Raw genomic sequence first — 17,302 nt, 5'->3', positions numbered from 1 at the left:
CGACGAAAAACGTCTTTGCTTTAATGACTTCCATCCCACCTCGCATATCATATCTGCCACACTCTCTCCCCTATTACGTAATAATACAAAACAAGCTGTCCTTTTTTGCACCCTTTCGATGTTCTCCGTCAATCCCACCTGGTAAGGATCCCACACCGCGCAGCAATATTCTAACAGAGGACGAACAAGTGTAGTGTAAGCTGTCTCTTTAGTGGACTTGCTGCATCTTCTAAGTGTCCTGGCAATGAAACGCAACCTTTGGCTCGCCTTCCCCACAATATTATCTATGTGGTCTTTCCAAATGAAGTTGTTCGTAATTTTAACACCCAGGTACTTGGTTGAATTGACAGCCTTGAGAATTTTACTATTTATCGAGTAATCGAATTCCAACGGTTTTATTTTGGAACTCATGTGTATCACCTCACACTTTTCGTTATTTAGCGTCAACTGCCACCTGCCACACCATACAGCACTCTTTTCTAAATCGCTTTGCAACTGATACTGGTCTTCGGATGACCTTGCTGGACGGTAAATTACAGCATCATCTGCGAACAACCTAAGAGAACTGCTCAGATTGTCACCCAGGTCATTTATATAGATCAGGAACAGCAAAGGTCCCAGGACGCTTACCTGGGGAACACCTGATATCACTTCAGTTTTACTCGATGATTTGCCATCTATTACTATGAACTGCGACCTTCCAGACAGGAAATCACGAATCCAGTCGCACAACTGAGACGATACCGCATAGGCCCGCAGCTTGATTAGAAGTCGCTTGTGAGGAACGGTGTCAAAAGCTTTCCGGAAATCTAGAAATACGGAATCAACTTGCGATCCCCTGTCGATAGCGGCCATTACTTCGTGCGAATAAAGAGCCAGCTGCGTTGCACAATAACGATGCTTTCTGAAGCCATGCTGATTACGTATCAATAGATCATTCCCTTCGAGGTGATTCATAATGTTTGAATACAGTATATGCTCCAAAACCCTACTGCAAACCGACGTCAATGATATAGGTCTGTAGTTCGATGGATTACTCCTACTACCCTTCTTAAAAACTGGTGCGACCTGCGCAATTTTCCAATCTGTAGGTACAGATCTATCGGTGAGCGAGCAGTTGTATATGATTGATAAGTAGGGAGCTATTGTATCAGCGTAATCTGAAAGGAACCTAATCGGTATACAATCTTGCCCGTATTAAGCAATTTGAGTTTTTCTTTTCTTTATTTCTACCCCCTCCACCTTCAGTTTACATAATATTTGTCACAGCTGCGGATTCCACTTAGTGTCTGTCATCTTGGTCATTTCTGAAAGAACAGTCACCATGCGTTCATATAACTGACTCGTATCCGTCGCCTTCAGTGCAGGTGCACAATTACGCTCAACCTTCTGCAGGAATCTCAAAATAGCGAGCATGGAGGACATGGACAGGGACTGCATATAGGTGGCACTTGGTGGGAGTGTGGTTAGGCCAGAAGGTGTGCCGAAATAGTCCGTGCAGCTGTGATAAACACTGTGTGCGTAGGGTGCAGTTGTTAATGCAACTGCCTAGTAAGCAGGACATTCCATGTTGAATTTTTCAGCACATATTTTCGCTCATAAATTCCCAATGCAGCTGACATCAATAGTTCCTCCTTTTCCTTTTTGTTCTCCTCCCTTTACCTTCAATTTACATAATGTGTTTTACAGCTGCAGATCCCGCGTGGTGTCTGTCGTTTTCAATGTGTCCGAAAGAATGGACCCTATGCATTCATATAACTGATTCACTTGATGGGTAATGAATCTTCTACCTTCAGTGTGGATGCACAATTACGTTCAGCCTTCTGCGGAAATCTAAGAGTAGCGAGCATGGATGACATGGAGGGGGACTGCAGTTAGGTGGCACTCCATGGCAGTGTGGGTCAGCCGGTATGTGTGCTGAGACAGCCACGCAGTCGCGATGAACAATGCGCCTGGGTGGCGCAATTTCTAAAGCAAGTGCCTAGTAAGCAGCTGAGTCTTGGTTTGGCTCACATTTTCTTTCATCACTGCTGATTCCGCATAAAGCCCTAATGCAGTTGACAATAATAGTTCCCTTTCCTTTCTCTTTTACATAATGTGTATCACAGCTGTGAATTCTGTGTGGTGTCTGTTCTTTCAGACATGTCCTAAGGAACAGACACCACTCATTCATATTAACGTCGTACATATCCGTAACGATAAATTGTGACACTAAATGACAGATTGGGTACCAATAATTCTAATTTTCGGTTGCGGGATAAAAATTGCGGCGTATCATTACTGGATGGTGAATTGTGTCTTGTTCCGTGAATTACGGCTACAGTGCTATATGTGACATTTGATTCATATTCTTGTGGGACAATTGTGCAAGAACTCAAGTTGACTGGCCATGGAAGCAAGCTGTATAGACAAAACAGCTGCTTCAGGAAGATGGCTACAATTACTATGTTACCGATACATCAAAAGGGAGATGGGTCTGCACTAATAAAACAATTAGTTGCTCCATGTTTGGAAGATGTGCTGAATCCACACCCCTCTTTCTTTTTTAATGAAGATCGCTCAAGTTGGGATTAAGAACTTTATTGCGTCCACTACCGGTTTCGTATTTTGCATTAGGCCATTTTTAAGTTCTTCGGAAAAATTTTGTGCAGTGCGGCAACGTGGACGCAATAGTTTCCAACAGCAACTGGAGTGGTTTTCATTAAATGAATAAGAAAACTGTATTTTCTTTCGAGTCCAACGATCGCGCAAAATGTTTTTACTTCCCTGACCCTTTACTATCGCAGACTGCTGTTAACTGTTTCAAAATTCCAACCGACATTTACCACTGCAGTGGTAGGCCTTAGGTACTCATGCTGGGATAGGTGCTACTTACGTAACAGAGAATGATGTTTATGGAAATAACTATGTACGCAATGGCTTTGTTTTTCACTGCTTGGGGAGTTTTCATTTCGTGCAGAAGATTTAAAATCGTTCTCCAATATTTCTTGGGTCAGCCAAGGGACCAAAAGCCTCAAGAAGACACACATCCAAATGAAGAAAAAAAAAGGGAATGAGTTTTTCTTTTACTACTATGCTATGCAAGGTACGTAGGTCCATAAAAAAACCGCACAATTCACACAGTCCTGTCAGTAAAACACTCTCTGCTGTACTTCTCACCCACATTCAAGTACTCTTCCTATTTGTAATTGGGCCAGGTAAGTTCACCTAGTTGCAGAAGCGTCATTTCTGTTTACTCAGATGTTTATGTGTAGTCTCATCATGTATTCGTCATGGTCTTGGAAACTGTTTATGACACTAACATTCATGAATCAAAGTTGGAATCCGTGACGTCATACAAATAGTTGGGTGTAACCCTTTGTAGGTACATGAAATTAAACGATCACATTAGCTCAGTCATGGGTAAAGCAGGTGACAGCTTTTGGTTATTGGTAGAATACTAGGGAAATGCAGTAAGTCTATAAAGGAAACACTAATAGCTTATAAAGTACTCGTGCAACCCATCATAGAATATTACTCATGTGTATGGAACCTGTATACCAAACAGGACTAACAGGTGGTAATGAACGTATACAGATGATGGCAGCAGGAATGGTCACAGATTTGCTTTATCTCTGGATGAATGTCACAGAGATGTTGAAAGAACTGAACTGGCAGATCCTTGAGGATAGACATCAAGTAGCCGACAGAAGTCTGCTTACAAAGTTTTGAGAAGGGGCTTTAAATGATGGCCTGAAGAATATACTACAATCCATTGCTTATCACTCGAATAGTGATAGTGAGGACAAACTTATCGATTAAGTACGGCACACACAGTGGAATTTCAAGAGTCATTCTTCCCACATTACATGTGTCAGTGGAACAGTCGATAGCCCTAGTAACTGGTGTTGGTATGATGGGACATACCCTCTGCCATGCAGTTAGCAGTGGTTTACAGAGCATGAATATAGATTTTAGTACCATGCAATTCCGCTGCCCATATATAGGTGTAAATTTTAATCTAACTACAGATGCCACACCAGGCTCACAGCCAGATAGGTGCAGTGCATCAAAAGCAAAAATGGTTCAAATGGCTCTGAGCACTATGGGACTTAACAGCTGTGGTCATCAGTCCCCTAGAACTTAGAACTACTTAAACCTAACTAACCTAAGGACATCACACACATCCATGCCCGAGGCAGGATTCGAACCTGCGACCGTAGCAATCGTGCGGTTCCCGACTGCGCGCCTAGAACCGCGAGACCACCGCGGCCGGCATCAAAAGCAGAAGAGAACACTGTGCAGATGTTTTTACACTTATTTGTTTAATTGCTTAGTAATATAAAAAATTATTTTCATTACTGTCTCTGACATGGAACTTATTACTATTTGATCGTGTCAATAGCCACTTATTGTCATAACAGTACTGCTTCCAACACATTAGGATCCTGCTGCCAGTATTATTTAAAGTTATGATTTTCTTTAACTACCTTGAAAAATATTAATTTATTATTGGTATCCAATATCTGTTATGATATGTCGTCCCTTATTTGCTCTCCAAGTAGTGTGTGAGCTTTACAGAGGTAGCCAATGGAGTTTGAGCAAATATGGATCATCCAGATCAATATATGGGGTATTGTAAGATCATGAGAATCTACCTTCAGTGAGGGGATAAATGGCATATAAAGTTTTCTCTCACCACATACGACCACCACTCATCCGGTCCCAGCTGGTCACTGCGGCCGAGCAGTTCTAAGCACTTCAGTCCGGAACCACGCTGCTGCTAAGGTCACAGGTCCGAATCCTGCCTCGGTCATGGATATGCGTGATGTCCTTATGTTAGTTAGGTTTAAGTAGTTCTAAGATTAGGGGACTGATGGTCTCATATGTTAAGTCCCATAGTGCTCAGAACCATTTGAACTATTTTTGAACCATCCAGTTCCACACTCTTACAAACAAACACACATATTCATTTCTGTTTAAGAAATACACTTTTACGTGATAACTCCCTGGCAGACACCATCTCTAATATGCACCACCATACCATGCAGAATTGCAACTCTCCATTTTAGGAATCTGATATGTGTCATTTACTTCAAAACGTTGCTAAAATCATCTTCAAGAGTGTTTCAGCTACAACTGAGAAGCTAATTTAGCATCCCACTGTCATTGAGTTCTTTAGAAAAGGAGTCAGCTTAGTTGTAGAAGCGTGGAGAAAGGGAACAACTATAGCTTAGATGAAGGATTTCTCAGTGTGAGATACTGACATAGATGTTTCCCCCTAAGTTTAGCAACAGTTACGTGTTCTGCCACGTTTTAACCACTGGTTGTGGGGAATGAATGCTAGAAATGCGATTTTATGCCACTCAAAGCTGATGGAAAACCAGATGCTGTCTAATTTGTGTCTTCATAATTGATTTTATAGGCCAAATGGTAATGATAAAGGCTACTTTCAACACTAATAGTAGTGGGAATGAGAGAATTCTAACCAATTTTAGCTATAAGTAGCCTGTAATAAAACCCCATTGTTATCTTATTGAACAAGTACACTTCTGACCTAGTGTAGCTGCTGCTCAAGCAAGTAAATGCTATGTGTTGATGACACTGCCCAAGGAAATGTTCAGAATCTCTGTCAGTTTATTTAATGATCAACAGTTTTAACTTATTTATTTTTGATGAGACAGATTGATTAAACCCTGTAAATGGAGTTTTCACTGCAGTTGTGTTACATTCATGCTGCTACACGTTCCTTAAGTAGTCCTTCCTAAATAAACTATTGCTGTGACACAGTAATGTGCCTTTTACATATGGGTGTGACATTGTTCTTTTATTGGTGTAGATTTCAACACTTCACTGTATGATTTATGACGTCTGAATATCTTCCTAACAATAAATGTCCTTTATCCAGCCTAGGGCAGATTATGAAAGAAATGAATGATAATATGCATCAGTTCAAAGTTTAATTGAAATAATTTTATGTTCACGTCCCCCACTGATGTGTAATGTGAGGAACTTTAGGATGTTATTGGCATATTCAGCGAAAATTAGTTTTAGAATTTACTGAAACAGATTTATTATAGTCAGATAATTGGTCACATTTTCATGCATCTACTACTTGACATGATTTTTTTTTCTGCAGGGAAACAAAAGTATCACCACTAAAACAACCTTTTTTCCCATTTCATCTATCCATTGTCAGCCTCATCTGGATACAGTGTACACTGTGCATTAATCTGCTAGAGGCTTCATTATAACTTTCTTGGCAACTTTTCTAATGAAGGATGTTAAAGTAAATAAAAACTGTTTTACATCTTTTAATATGAACATGACTAATTTGAGAGTGTAGAAATTTGCTGCAGATTCTTCAAAACTTTCACAAGTACATAGGTTTTCATAATTTCTTTTAACTGTGACTAACCTTAGAAAACCAACTTTATGTGTCAACTTAAAGAAAGTTATTTCGTTTTTATTGGTACTCCAAATCGAGAGTCATTTTTATGAAGTGTTCAGTTGAAGTGTGTCCTATGATGGAAGTTACTTTTACAGTAGTGGATTTCGTTAGGCACCCATTTTGGAAGTAAATTGACATTACTGACATATACTGATCAGTCAGAACATTATGATCACCTACCTAAAAGCTGATATGTCCACCTTTGCCGCTCATGACAACAATGATGCATAGTGGTATGGAATCAACAAGGCCTTGGTAGATTGTTGGAGGGAACTGGCACCATGTCTGCACACGCAAGTCACCTAATTCCCGTAAATTACTGGGAGAGGGTGGGGCGATCTCCTCTGACGCCACGTTCAATCCTATCCTGGATGTGTTTGTTCGGGCTCAGATTTGGCAAGTTGGGGGGCCAGCATGCTAACTGGAAATCGCTACTGTGTTCCTCAGACAACTCTGTCACACTCCTAGCATTGTGACATGGCACATTATCTTGCTGGAAGATGCCACTGCTGTCAGGAAACATGATCCTCATCAAGCAGTGTACATGGTCTGCAACCAGTGTACGTTAATCCTTGGCCATCATGGTGCCTTGCACCAGCTCAATGGATGCCCATGTGAATGTTCCCCGGAGCATAATGAAGCCATCACTACCCAGTCTTGATCCTGCAATACAGCTGTCAAGAAGCTGTTGCCCTGGAAGATGACTGATTTGCACCCTCCCATTGGCATGATGAAGAAGGTATCAGGATTCATCAGCATCAGACCTTCCAGCAACATTCCTGGAGAATCGCTGTTTTTGATCTTCTGGTCTGGTTGGACCAGATCTGCAGCATTGTCAGTCTCTTGAGCGAGCTGACAAGTATCGTCAAAGGTGTTACATAAGGAGGAAGCTTGAGGGAGAACCACAGTAGAAGTATCATTTATCTCCTAACTCATATGGAATTTTTCAAATTTTCCCTTATTTTCATGGTATTGGAAATCAGATTATTTGATGGTAATAATAGCAGCTTATGCACCACACCCTCTCCTCCCCAATAAAAAAAGATGTAAACATTTTCTTTTCTTACAGCATTGTGATATGTTCTTGAGTAACACTTAATTTAACAACATCTGAGAACTCTATGTTTCGTTAAATTATAAATCTTGTCAGGCCAAATTTCCAAAGCATACCCACCATACATTATGGCATAGGCCTACACACAAAACCTGTGATTTCCAGTGCCTATCAGGCTACTCTGGACACTGCAATATTTCTCGTGATGGCACGTTTGGAGCTCTGTTGTGGTTCTGGGATGAACCTTGGATACCCCTCAAACAAGTAGATCAAGACCTGAGAGAAAAACTTAGGAATTCCATTAATGTACAAAAGTTTTTATGTGAAATTTTCATGTTGTATGAATACTGTAAATCGAATTCAAAACTGGAAAGGGAAGTAGCATATTCATGAGCAAGAAAATTGAACGGACATTTGTAAGAGTTATTACTTTTTGCTGCTTGTATTTAACACAAATAAAAAGTGAGACTAACATTTAATTAATGCTCCAGGGTGGAAATCTTTCTACTACTCACGCTGAAAAATTCTGCAGCTGCAAATTCACAGAATCATACTTATTTCATCTTATTAACTGACAGTGAGTTTCTCTTCAACATTGCTGTAATAACAATAAAATTAATGAAATATGAGCAGTAAGAACATCATGTAAAAAATATGATGTAGCTGCACATTCATATCACAACATCTGAGCATATTATGGGTAGTAGATACCAGTATGTGTTAGATCAGTGAATATTGTGTTGTACATTGACGTGACTAAAGTGATGGGATAGCAATATGGAAATATAAAGATGGCAGTATAATCATGTACACAGGGTATAAAAGGTGGAGCTGTCATATGTACTCAGGTAAGTCAAATGAAAAGGTTTCTGACATGATTATGGCTGAATGACTGGACTTAACAGACTGAACATAGAACAGTACTTGGAGCTGGACTCATAGGATATTCCATTTCAGAAATCATTATGGACTTCAATATTCCAAGATTCACAGTGTCAAGCGTTTGCTGACAATACCAAATTTCAGGCACCACCTTTCATGACAGACAATGCAATTTCAAATGGCCTTCACTTAATGACCGAGAGCAGTGGCATTGGGGTAGAGTGCCAGTGCTAATCAGGCAAGCAACACTGCATAAAAAAACCGCAGAAATCAATGTGGAACATATGACGAATGTATCTGTTAGGACAGTGTGCTGAAATTTGCTATTATTGGGCTGTGGGAGAGATGACCAATGGGAATGCCTTTGGTGACAGCACTAAATCACCTGCAGTGCCTATTCTGGGCTTGTAATCATACCGTTTGGACACTAGATGGCTGGAAAACCAAGGCCTGGTCAGATGAGTCCCAATTTTAGTTTCTAAGAGCTGATGGTAGGGGTCGAGTGTGTTACAATCCCTTGAAGCCATGGACTAAAGTTGTCAACAAGGCATTGTGCAAGCTGTTGGTGGCTCCATAATGGTGTAGGCTGGGTGTACATGGAACGGACTGGGTCCTCTGATACAACTAAACCAGCTATTGAATGTAAATGGTTTTGTTTGGCTATTTGGAGACCATTTGCAGCCATTTATGGACTTCACATTCCCAAACAACGATAAAATTTTTATGGATGAAAATGCACCATGTCACTGGGCCCCAGTTGTTTGTGATTCATTTGAAGAACATTCTGGATGATTTGACCAAATGATTTGGCCACCCAGACTACCTGACATGAATTCTGTCAAACATTAATGGGACGCAATTGAGAGGTCAGTTGATGTACAAAAATCCTGCATCAGCAACTCTTTCACAATTAAGAATGGGTATAGAGGCAGGATGGCTCAGTATTTCTGCATGTGACTTCCAATGACTTGTTGAATACCTATCCTCAGTGCTGGCAATTTTCTGGAGAGAAGATCATGTTCTTGTCATGAAACACCTATTGAAAAAATTTAGAGAATAAGCCCTGTGACAGACCACAGAACAACTTTACTGCCACAGTAAAGATCATGAAGAGAAGAAAAAAGAAATTAGTACTCATATTTAAGCAAACAGACAGTCATTTCTCCCTTGTTCGATTCGTGAGTGGGATACGAAAGGGAATTATTAGTTGTGGTACAAGGTACCTTCCACCATAGTGGATTGTGAAATAAAAGTAGATGTAGAAGTATAGAAATTAAAGGCAGGTCACTATGACCTGATGATGAGGATCTCCTACAGGTGAATTCCTCTGATGTTGGGGCCTGGGTGAACTGCCTTCCTTTTTTAATATTCAGCACTCAAATCTGTCTCTCTTCCTGGAATTTGCTGTAACATATGGTTTTATTTTGGTTTTGAATGCCAGAAGAAAAAATAATTTATTTCGGACAACTGATACACTAGAGTAAAATGTTAGCGAAGAATCAGACAAAATATATTTGGAAATTGTGTTTGTGTTTAATTTCATGATTCATAAAACTGTGTTATTTCAGAAACTAATTTCTTTATTAACTCTATATTTTGTTGAAGATAAATGCACAAACACCTAAATGTTGGATGTTAATGTCTCTTTTAACTCATTTAAATGTATCAAAGACAACAACTTCAACAACCTTAGGATCCAACAAATATGTTCAAAGTGCAAGTTAACACTTATTCCATCTAATATTAGGTGATACCCAAAAAAAAAAAAAAAAAAAAAAAAACTGGAATTATTTTTTAGAAGCTACTTATTTTCAAGTTGTGTACAAAATAACCTGATCCCCTTCAAAATACTTTCCATTACAACTAATACATTTGTCCCACTCACGGTTCTACTGTTGGAAACATTTTCTGTAGTCATCTTTAGAAATTGCTTACAGCTCCTACCTCCTTTTTTGACTTCTTTAACGTTGCCAGATCGGTGTCCTTTCATGCACCTTTTCATGCATGGAAATAAGAAAAAGTCAAACAGAGCCAAATCAGGTGAGGAAGGTGCATGCCATTTTTACCCAAAAACTGTCTAACACAGATGGCTGTGTGTGCAGGTGCATTTTTGTGTTGGATGAACCATTTCCTGTCTTCCACAAATCAAGTCTTTTTTGACAAACACTGTTGTGTTTAAAACTTCCGAGTAGAGACGTAATTGATGGTCTGACCCGATGGCGCAAACTGTCATTGATTTGGGCAGTTGATTGATGTCCAGAAAAAGGTTTAACATCAATCGACATGTCACCATTTTTAAATTGAGCGAACTTTCCATACGATGAGTTTTTTCCATAGCATCAACTTAGTAAGCTGTTTTCAACATTAAAACAGTTTCAGCAACATATTTGCCATGTATAAAATAAAATTTCACCTCTATACGCTGTTCACTTAAACTTGCCATTAAAAAAAATGAAACAAGAACAAAACAGTACTAGCAAAAACAATCACTGCAGATGAACAGAACAAGCCAAATGACAACAATGCCTAGTGGCAGAAATACATACTACACAAGGTCCTCCCACAGCAACGTTGTTCTGGTATTTAAGGGACCCCCTCGTATACCCATGAGTGTGAGCACACATTTGCATGACATGGTGTGAAACTCCAACTGAGCAAGAATGATAACTGTAGTACTGTAACACAGAATTTTCTCTAGTCAAATGTTCACTACCAAATCCTAATTCATAAAGGATTAATAAAGGTAAGCTACTTGATTACTTTTTCTCCTTGAACTGTCTTAAAATTTCATAAATTATTAGAAATATAGGTTTTCTGTTGTGTAGCCCTTACTGTCTGATACCAGAAATGCCTATACCCTTTCCTAGAATGTGATTAATCTCTTATCAACACATGAACAAATCTTGAGCAGTTTAACAGAGAACCGACTCATGGTGATAACATATTAGACCTTCTGGTGACAAACAGACCCAAACTATTCGAAACAGTTAACACAGAACAGGGAATCAGCGATCATAAAGCAGTTACTGCATCGATGATTTAAGGCATAAATAGAAATATTAAAAAAGGTAGGAAGATTTTTCTGTTTAGCAAAAGTGACAAAAAGCAGATTTCAGAGTACTTGACGCCTCAACACAAAAGTTTTGTCTCAAGTATAGATAGTGTTGAGGATCATTGGACAAAGTTCAAAACCATCGTGCAGTATGCATTAGATGAGTATGTGCCAAGCAAGATGGAAAAGAGCCACCGTGGTACAACAACCAAGTTAGAAAACTGCTGCAGAAGCAAAGAGAACTTCACAGCAAACTCAAATGTAGCCAAAGCCTTGCAGACAAACAAAAATTACACAAAGCGAAATGTAGTGTGAGGAGGGCTATGCGAGAGGCATTCGATGAATTTGACAGTAAAGTTCTATGTACTGACTTGGCAGAAAATCCTAAGAAAGTCTGGTCTTATGTCAAAGCGGTAGGTGGATCAAAACGAAATGTCCAGTCACTCTGTGACCAAAATGGTACTGAAACGGAGGATGACAGACTAATTACCAAAATACTAAATGTCTTTTTCCAAAGCTGTTTCAGAGAGGAAGACTGTACTGTAGTTCCTTCTCTAGATTGTCGCACAGATGACAAAATAGTAAATATCAAAATAGATGACAGAGGAATAGAAAAACAATTAAAATCACTCAAAAGAGGAAAGGCCGCTGGACCTGACGGGAAACCAGTTCGATTTTACACAGAGTACATGAAGAAACTTGCCCCCCATCTTGTAGCAGTGTACCGTAGGTCTCCAGAAGAGCATAGCGTTCCAAAGGATTGGAAAAGCGCACAGGTTATCCCCATTTTCAAGAAGGGACATCAAACAGATGCGCAGAACTATAGACCTATATCTCTAACGTCGATCAGTTGTAGAATTTTGGAACACGTATTATGTTAGAGTATAATGACTTTTTTTGGAGACTAGAAATCTACTCTGTAGGAATCAGCATGGGTTTCGAAAAAGACAATCGTGTGAAACCCAGCTCGCGCTATTGGTCCGCGAGACCCAGAGGGCCATATACATGGGTTCCCAGGTAGATGTTTCTTGACTTCCACAAGGTGTTCGATACAGTTCCCCACAGTCATTTAATGAACAAAGTAACAGCATATGGACTATCAGACCAATTTTGTGATTGGATTGAAGAGTTCCTAGATAACAAACGCAGCATGTCATTCTCAGTGGAGAGAAGTCTATCAAAGTAAGAGTGATTTCAGGTGTGCTGCAGGGGAGTGTCATAGGACTGTTGCTATTCACAATATACATAAATGACCTTGTGGATAACATCAGAAGTTCACTGAGGCTTTTTGCGGATGATGCTGTGGTATATCGAGAGGTTGTAACAATGGAAAATTGTACTGAAATGGAGGAGGATCTGCAACAAATTGATGCATGTTGCAGGGAATGGCAATTGAATCTCAATGTAGGCAAGCATAATGTGCTGCGAATTCATAGAAAGAAAGATGCTTTATCATTTAGCTACAATATAGCAAGTCAGCAACTGAAAGCAGTTAATTCCATAAATTATCTGGGAGTAGGCATTAGGAGTGATTTAAAATGGAATGATCATATAAAGTTGACCGTCAGTAAAGCAGATGCCAGACTATTATTCATTGTAAGAATCCTAAGGAAATGCAATCTGAAAACAAAGGAAGTAGGTTACAGTACACATGTTCATCCACTGCTTGAATATTGCTCACCAGTGTTGGATCAGTACCAGATAGGGTTGATTGAGTAGATAGAGAAGATCCAATGGAGAGCAGCTCACTTTATTACAGGGTCATTTAGTAATCGTGAAAGCGTTACAGAGATGATAGATAAACTCCAGTGGAAGACTCTGCAGGAGAGACGCTCAGTAGCTCGGTATGGGCTTTTGTTGAAGTTTCGGGAACATACCTTCACCGAGGAGTCAAGCAGTATATTGCTCCCTCCTACGTATATCTCCGGAAGAGACCATGAGGATAAAATCAGAGAGATTAGAGCCCACACAGAGGGATAGCGACAATCTTTCTTTCCACGAACAATACGAGACTGGAATAGAAGGGAGAACAAATAGAGGTACTCAAAGTACCCTCCGCCACACACCGTCAGGTGGCTTGTGGAGTATGGATTTAGATGTAGATGTAGATCTCATTTTCCATTGCCATCCATACCGTCAGTGTGGTTGTTTCATTTGGTGAGTATTTTCTCTTTGTTTTAATCATATCGTGTTATTGATCCATTGTGTATTGTATACATTACTCAGGTTTGTGGCTGCAGTTATTTCATTAGTTCAGAGCAAACTTTCTCAGACAGGTTAATGTACATCATTGTTGGGCATATTTTATAGGAAAGCTGACTTCACAGATGTTACTAAATATTCACAACTCACACCTCTTACATAACTTTGAGAAGGTAACATTCTTAATTGTTGTCATCCACCTGAATAGTAATGGGATACTTACACAATCACAGTTGGGATCTCAAAAGAATCACTCTACTGACAAAGCTGATAATATCTTCACTTAACAGATAGTAAAATTTTTAAATGGTAAAGGATCATCAGCTGGAATTGTCTCTGACTTATTAAAGACATTTTATTGTTCAATCAATATGTACTGTAAGAGAAACTAAGTTTTTATGGGATAGCTTGTTCAGCACATGTCAGATTTAGTTCCTATTTATGAATCAGGATGAAAAATGTTACACTAGGGTGTGTGGGTAATACAAAGAGGGACACAGGTTTCCAGCATGCTGGGTTGTTGAAGGGCCAACAACTTGTGATACCATTTCCATATGACAAACAGCTTAAGTTGCAAAATGCTCTTTTTATTACTTGATGATTACCAGTTTTAGGTTTTTATTCATAACTCATTCTCAGATCATCCATCCAAGTGGAACAAATATTATTCCACACAGCAAAAAATCATGACAATTATTAGCAAAATGGAATACAGTGCAAATGATCATGAAACATGTATCCAGTTTTGTGATCACTTTCATTGTACTCCTGTGCAAACTGACTGTAATGAATTTTGGTGTGAGGAGTAACATTTATTCTGATTGGATGGATGATTTGAGGATGGGTTATGAATAAAATCCCAAAACAAGACATGATCAAGTAATAGAAACAGATATTTTGCAACTTTGGTTATTTGTTGTATTGAAATTGCAAAAAGGGACACCATATCACCTTCATGGGGAGAAATTACACTGATTAATCCAAAGAGTTCTATTATGGGCCCATTGCTGTTCATGTCCAATGTTAGTGATTAATCAGTTTATCCTAGGATAACTCTCCACTTAGGCAAAAAGTATTCTCTACACAAAAGGAAGTAATTAGAATTAAATGTGATGACACCACATATAAATTTTCGAGGAATCTGTTGAGCAATAAAGAATTTTAAACACATCCTTGCAGCACATTTATTCACTCATTAAATTCATTCTCAACTCATTGTAGTTTGAAAGTAACACAGATATTCGCCAATACAATGCTAGAATAAAAAGTGATCTGCACTTCCCTTTGGTGAATCTAACTGTGACACAGGAAGGAATGCAGTTCTCAGCTATAAAACACTTTGATATTCTATCCAAAGGTATAAAATGTCTGACAGATAGCTAAAGTGTTCTCAGATATATATTAAAGTTGTTTATCCATAAAAAGCCATTGTATACCATAGAGGAATGCCCACTTCATTGATTTTCATCTAAATGTGTAGGATTTTTTTGTACATCATATGACGTCCTGCCACCAGACATGTTATGATTAGGAATGGCTCCAGTGACATAACATGAGGGTTCACTCAGAGTATCTTGTAGATGGTTCTTGAAGAAGTATTTTGTAGTTATTTGCATGTTCTGGGAGTATGTTGGTGACCATGTCCAATTATGTAGAAAGAGAAGTAGGTTTGTATAGTCGAAATATTGCTATATGCTTGTCATTTACATAAGTCAATCTTTACTTCCATCTCAATTATATGTGGTATAGGAGAAGATTCCAAGTGAAAAATGAGTTTAATGTCTATTTCAGTCTTTCATTAGCTGCCAGCACATTTAACTCACCAAGGACTTTCTCAGATATTTTTAGGGCTGTGGATTTCCCTCCTTCTGTCCTGGAGTAGGCAAATTTGCTTATAGTAAGTGCTTCTTTTGTTCCTACACTTATATTTAAGAATGCCACCATTTTTTCCCCAAAAGTGTTACTGGTTCCTCATACCAAACTTCACATGAGAGAGTAAATGTGTTGAGAGGCTGCTGTTAGTCTGCCCTATCTTCTTAAATGGTTTTATATACAAGTGAAAGTATGGAAACTGGCTAAAAATCATAGCCAGAATAGCCCATAAACCCCATTATTAATCCATGAGGTGGATTTAACATTTAGGTGATGTGCCTTCCTGTGTCCTGGACGTGAGTGCTTTAACATGCTCATTTATCTGGACAGGTTACAGTGCTCTGAAATGTGTTTGAAATGAGCTGTTTGAAGTTATGAAAACACTTTCTTATGTCTCACAATGTAGTTTACTGCTATCACTATCTGAAATCAAATTAGTAACAAAATTTTAAGCTCTCATTTAATTTATAGAATACTGACAACACTTTAGATATTGTCTATTAATTCAGGGTCCTTAACTATTTGCAATAGTGTAGCAGTTGTGCCAAATTTGTTGTCAGCAATAATGGCCACTTTAAGGTTAATATCATAATAATGTGTTAAAATAGAGGAAAACTGTTTTTTTCTGTTTCTTCTGATACAGAATAATAAAGTTCACATTGCAAGTTTATTGTATTATCTTCATGATAAATTTCTACAGCATTTTGACATTGCTGACTGCAATGTTTTCAAATGCAGTTTTCTTCTGTCTTGTGTAAAGTTTCTTATGTTTACTGATTAATGGACAGTCTAAGAATGAACCTATATGCAACAGAGCCCAGGCAAAACAAATTATTAAATGTAATGAGAAGAAAATTTTTAGTTGACTTCAGCTGCATAGTGTATAAATTGTCACAACTTGCTATGTGACTATCACATATTTTTCCAACAGTAAGGGCTTTACATTGCCCACATGTTCCCACTGAACAAATGACTACTCTACTCTTGAGTGCTGAGACTGAGGATCCATCAGTCCTTTACATGGAGTGATATGTAAAATGTCAGAGTCTCTTCTTGTTAGTACTACAGCACCACAAACTATACAGCTGCTAGATCTGTTGTGCAAGAAAGCCATTGGGAAAGGAAAGCGTCATAAGCGGGTGACTGCGTGTGAGATTGCTCTCTAAGTTTTCATATATATGTAGGTTTCAGATACATATTTTAATGGTTTTTGTCATAATATTTACTATATAAGTGACTTATCAGTGATCTCTTCATTTACCTCTGCCTTTCTTGTGTTGTGATCTGATATTTGTCAGTGTTTCGTATCGAGCAACTTAACTTCTTACCTGTGTTTACATTCCGCACTGACCAGTTGAAGCTGTAGCGGTGCATCAAAAGCTAAGTACTAATTAATTGTTTGTGTATAGTGGTTTATTTAGGAACTTTAGTAGTCTTCAACTGGTGTTCTTGGTGTTTTCTGGTGAAATAATTTCAGAAGAAATTTTTGGGAACTATTTTCAATTTCGTTACTGTGTCATTAGACATTTGATTTTCTTTCTGTGGTAGTCTTTTGTTATATTCTCATTTGCTGTTGATTGATACTGTTAATAATAGTAGTTACTTCACTTGTAGAGTAAGTTTGTGATTATTGTAGTCACTTTTTTTAACATCTTCTTATTGTAGTAGCGGAACTTAGATAAAGTAGTTTTCGTGATTCAATAAGTGTAAAATTTTACCATGAGTGAGAAGTGTGGGCTTTGCCTTAGATTCGTGAGTAGTGGATTGCGGTGTGAGACTTGTTCCAAGTATTTCCACTGGGGGGAATGCA

The sequence above is a fragment of the Schistocerca americana genome, chromosome X (genome assembly GCF_021461395.2).
Source record: "Schistocerca americana isolate TAMUIC-IGC-003095 chromosome X, iqSchAmer2.1, whole genome shotgun sequence".
In the NCBI taxonomy this organism is placed as follows: domain Eukaryota; kingdom Metazoa; phylum Arthropoda; class Insecta; order Orthoptera; family Acrididae; genus Schistocerca; species Schistocerca americana.
This window is presented reverse-complemented; position numbering follows the sequence as displayed.